The 5,442-nt window shown below is 49.4% G+C and overlaps 1 protein-coding gene across 1 annotated transcript in view; it reads right to left on the reverse strand.

The window, feature by feature from the left end:
* LOC308121724 (uncharacterized protein) overlaps positions 1-249 on the reverse strand; it is a 50,745-nt gene extending 50,496 nt beyond the window's left edge. The window contains exon 1 of the mRNA XM_080483151.1: positions 70-249. The gene's annotated coding sequence lies outside the window, so the exon portion shown is untranslated. The remainder of the gene's footprint in view (positions 1-69) is intronic.
* Positions 250-5,442: the final 5,193 nt, after the last annotated feature.

Here is a 5,442-nt window from a genome sequence, read left to right on the forward strand (position 1 = left end):
AACCACGGCACACCAAGATATAGAATAATAAAAATCATGTCTAATTTTGACATGAATATTTCAGCTTACCTTTCTTGTTTGTGCTGTTCGACAGAAAACATGACAAGAAACCGAGGAAATGAAAACATCAGTGAGACCCTGAAACACCCCATATCTCCCCGTCACACACCTCCGAGGGCCTGAGAGATAACGTGTGTGTGTGTGTGTGTGTGTGTGTGTGTGTGTGTGTGTGTGTGTGTGTGTGTGTGTGTGTGTGTGTGTGTGTGTGTGTGTGTGTGTGTGTGTTCTCAGCTGATAATGTCCTATGAGGCTTTTTCTCATCGTTCCTCTTTATGTATGTGAAGGCTGAAGGCCTGTACATGTTCCTTTTTATTTATTTATTTATTATTTATTATTTATTTGTTTGTTTGTTTCCAGCCCCCGTCCAGCTCAGTAGGTAGAGCATATGAGACTCTCCATCTCAAGGTAGAGGGTTCATGTCCCACGTCGGGCGCCACCTTCCTGTGGGCTCTCCACCTTCCTGTGGGCTCTCCACCTTCCTGTGGGCTCTCCACCTGCAGGAAGGTTCTTAATGGTGCAATGTGATCTGGGTGACGGTGCTCAGACTGACACCCCCACCACCCGGAAACAGATAAGAGGGAGAAGATGGATGGATGGATGGAGGGATGGATGGATGTTTGTTTACAAATGTGACCATTTCTATCATTGAGTTTTGTTGATATTGAAGTCCGTGTTGTTAAAAGGGGAATCCCCCGAAGCGCAACGCTTATGAACAGGGACCCACAGTTTAAATAGACGTACAACTAAAATACAGAAACAACATGATGCAGAATCACAAAAGGAAAACAGAAATTGCAAAACCTTTACCCACAACCCCCCACTAACAGGATCCTGTTACAGAAAGGAGCCTGTGAAATTCACCCGTCCAGTCTCTGCACATCACAATATTTAAATCAGATTTACAGACGTAGTTACGTGTTGAGGGTTACAGGATATCCCATGTATTCCAGGGCCAGGCCACCATGCGACCAATGTGAATCTTCAGCCATATGGGGTTAAACTAAGTGTAACGTAGTAATATTTTTGCTTAAAAAGCTTTTTAAATGTGTTAAGAGAACGTGTTTCCTGTATAGTACTATCAATCTCCTTCCAGATCTCCGGGCCTCTACGTGCTACACTAAAGCTGGTCCACTTTAGATGACGGTTTGTCCCTCTTGATGAAGGTTTCCTTCTGGTGTCATCTTTATGAGGAGGAGCGGTCACTAGAAGCAGCTGGCAGAGTCTAGAATTGTTTTTATGAAACACATAATACATAATACAAGCATTGTGAAATCTGTTGCACTCAGTGAGCTTCAGAAGCTTGAACCTATAAAAAAAGAGGATCTGAGGGAGTTAAAGTTTGCCCATGATATAACACATATAACTTTCTTCTGAAGAATCTCCAGTTCTTCAAGATAACTAGGATACGTGTTACACCATATGACACTGCAATAATTTATCTACGGTTCAAATAGAGACCGATAGAGTTTGGAGAGCATCAGAGCTGAGCCTCCACCAAGTGTGGGAATGGGCCCGGAGATAAAAACAGACTTTCCACAGCGACTTCAAAACTTAAAAAGCTCATTAAAGTCCTTCTTAGTCACTTCGGATTGCCGGCGGGCCGAATCATTAGTATCCACATGGACTAGAACTTGGTGGATGGACGGGGGAAGAGAGAGTAAAAGCTCTGGGAGCTCACCGAGGATCACCGGGACGGTGGCTCCGGGGAGACGGTGGCTCCGGGGAGACGGTGGCTCCGGGGAGACGGTGGCTCCGGGGAGACGGTGGCTCCGGGGAGACGGTGGCTCCGGGGAGACGGTGGCTCCGGGGAGACGGTGTGTGATGGTGTTGAAGAAGAGGAAGTTTCTGGTGATGGAATCTCCTGTTATTAATGTTGTAGGAGAGGAGAGAGGACGAGGAGACGGCCGGGCTGCTGGTTCTGTGGTGAGGCTGTGACGTTGACGGGAGCGGAGCGAGGCAGACTGCTGGAGTGTCTCATCACGGCTTCCTGCTGGAGTCTGCGGTGGGAAGCGGAGGTCTTCTGACGGGAAGAGGGTCGCTGGTCTGGCTGTCCAGAGGGAAGGGAGGTCGCTCCAGCGCTGTTACCCTCCGACGACAAAGAAGATGCTGCTGTTGGGGGCACAGGAGGAGGGAGATCCAGGAGAGGAGCTACAGGAGGAGGGGGATCCAGGTGAGGAGCTACAGGAGGAGGGAGATCCAGGTGAGGTGAGGAGCTACAGGAGGAGGGGGATCCAGGTGAGGTGCTACAGGAGGAGGGAGATCCAGGTGAGGAGCTACAGGAGGAGGGAGATCCAGGTGAGGTGAGGAGCTACAGGAGGAGGGGGATCCAGGTGAGGTGCTACAGGAGGAGGGAGATCCAGGTGAGGAGCTACAGGAGGAGGGGGATCCAGGTGAGGTGAGGAGCTACAGGAGGAGGGAGATCCAGGTGAGGTGCTACTGGAGGGAGATCCAGGTGAGGAGCTACAGGAGGAGGGAGATCCAGGTGAGGAGCTCCCGGGGCAGCAGCAGTTCTCCTGATCTACTCTGAAGGTTCCATGAATGTGGCTCCCCGCTCTCACAGTGTCAGTTTGTTTTCATGCAGTAACATAGAAGTGCTCAGGCTCAGGCTGAGGCTACATTCATTCAGATCAGGACTTTTTTTATGTCAAGTGGAATTCTTTTTATCCGTCAACTTAAAAATGTGGATTTATTTTATTTTCAGATGTTCAGAGGAGCCATTTTGTTTCTGAGAACACGATGACATTGAGCAGGCGATGGAGTCGCTGTATGTCAGAAGAACACAATGACGTCTACAATCACTCTTCATATACTTCATTAAAAATACACACATTCTGCAGCATCATTTCATGATAATACAAAACCACGAGCCCCACTGATACTTGAAGAAAGTACATGCAGAATCCACCATCCTCCAAACCACTGCAGTCTGAGTCCTTCATTACCAAAACATGTCTGAACTTTATCTGCAGTAAAAAAAAAACACCTGAAGAGATTTACTTCAAACAACTTTATTGATGTCAAACACCTGAAACACCATCCATCCATCCATCCATCCATCCATCCATCCATCCATCCATTGTCCACCTCTTACCCGGGGCCGGTCGCGGGGGCAGCAGTCTAAGCAAGGAAGCCCAGACGTCCCTCGCCCCAGACTCTTCCTCCAGCTCTTCCGGTGGGACCCCAAGTCGTTCCCAGGCCAGCCGAGAGACATAGTCTCTCCAGCGTGTCCTAGGTCTGCCCCGAGGTCTCCTAATGGAGGGACATGCCCGGAACACCTCCCTAGGGAGGCGTCCGGGGGGCCTTCCCAAACAGATGCCCGAGCCTCAGCTGGCTCCTCTGGATGTGGAGGAGCAGCGGCTCTATTCCGAGCTCCTCCCTGGTGACGGAGCTCCTCACCCTATCTCTAAAGCCCCATTTCCACAGTGCCCCTTGGTACCGGTACCGGTTAGGTACCGGTTACTATCCGTAACCAGACCTGTATCAGGTGCCGCGTTTCCATTACACGGGGAACGGTTTGAAATGTAGGCGGGGTTACTAACGGCCACGTGATCACGTAGGATGTGACGCCATTACGCAGCGGTAAATGCGGGAGAACTCGAGGAACAAACATGGAGGACTATGAGATCGTCGTGTTCTTTCTCCTGGCCTTTTGCTTCTTTGCTAAACAGAGACAGGCTGTTTTGCAGAGAAGGCTCCAGGCTTTAGACGAGGAGGACAGCCGTGAGCAGGAGAGCCGTGAGCAGGAGAGCCGTGAGCAGGAGAGCCGTGAGGAGGAAGAGAGGCGGGAGGAGGAGGAGATCCGTGAGGAGGAGGAGATCCGTGAGGAGGAAGAGAGGCGTGAGGAGGAGGAGAGGCGGGAGGTGGAGGAGAGACGACTATGGGAGAGAAGAAAGAGGCGACGCAACCGGGTAACTGTACTTTACTTCAGTGAAAATATAGAGCATACTTTTACTTTCACCTCATGACGTTTGGCCGCGATTATCTGTAGTTTTTACTCCATTACATGTCTAAAATGCACCTCATGATTAATCAGCCATTAAAATGTCACCTTCATAGAAATGTTGTTTATTTCAATAGTTACTACTAGTAGTTGTTTTACCGCCACAGAAGCCATTTGTACTTCCTTCAGTTTATTGTACAGTTATTGGGAAGAGATAAATTTCACCTGTAATTCATAATTCTTCAGATTATGTATTACCGAAAACGGGAAGCCTCATACTGGGCTTTTTTATTAATTTAAAAGTGTTTCCAATTTTCTTATATCACTGGCTTTTAATTAAGATTACATAAGATATCCTTTATTTATCTCACATGTGGAGAAATTTGCAGTGGTACAACAGGATATTAAAAAAGAAAGAAGCACACACAGCAGAAACTAGAAAAACAGTTAAAAATACAATATAATAAAATAGAAATAGATTAATGTTTAAATGTGTATAAATGTGCTGTTATGTCTCCCAGGTCATCCTGGCAGCGCTGCAACAACACCGCCACAGGCCTACAAGGAAGATCGACCGGTAAATCCAGAGCCTCGCCTTTTGGCTTCACCCCGACGGACCGATACAGCGACTGCATAACTGTAGACGCTGCACCGATCGCCTGTCGATCTCACGCTCCCATCTTCCTCCCACTCGTGAACAAGACCCCGAGATACTTGAACTCCTCCCCCTTGAACTGCTACCTTATCGTGGTGGGGGAGTTTGAGTACCCGAATGATCCTCGGAGCTACATTGTCGGGGGGCTTGCCCCCCAGTAGGGTCTCCCAAGGCAACGTCGCCCGGTGAGGCACAGCCGGGGCCTCACCATGGAGCCAGGCCTGGGGTTGGGGCCCGCATGCGAGCGTCTTGGTGGCCGGGCCTTTGCCCGCGGGGCCCGGCTGGACCAAGCCCAAAGGGATGACGCGGGTCCCTCCTCTTCCTCCTGTGAGCCCACCACATACAGAGGCAACCGTCGGGGTTGGGTGCAATGTGGTTTGGGTGGCAGTCGACGGCAGGGGCCTCTACGACCTGATCCCCGGACACGGAACCTGAAACACCTTGACGTTCTAATGAAATCTACCTCATTATAAAGTCTCCATTCTTCTGTTTTGTGACTATCGACCTCTCAGAAGGAGCTATATTAAAAGACATCAATCTGTGAAATGAGCATTAGAGCTTGTGAGATGTGACCACCTTGGAGAATTTTCCTTCACCAGCAGTTTGAAGGTTCTTGTTGACCTGCCGCCTCCCAGAGCTCCGGGATCCTCCAATCTGGACCCGGCTGTGACCAGAGCAGTCTGGTCTGCTTCCTCCACACACACTAAACTGATAAATGGCGACTTTCTTCCATTGTTCAATCCATCAAACACGAGTCAACAGCATTTTGACACTGGCAGCAGGGATT

Source organism: Lipophrys pholis (assembly GCF_963383615.2).
Source record: "Lipophrys pholis genome assembly, chromosome: 16".
In the NCBI taxonomy this organism is placed as follows: Eukaryota; Metazoa; Chordata; class Actinopteri; order Blenniiformes; family Blenniidae; genus Lipophrys; species Lipophrys pholis.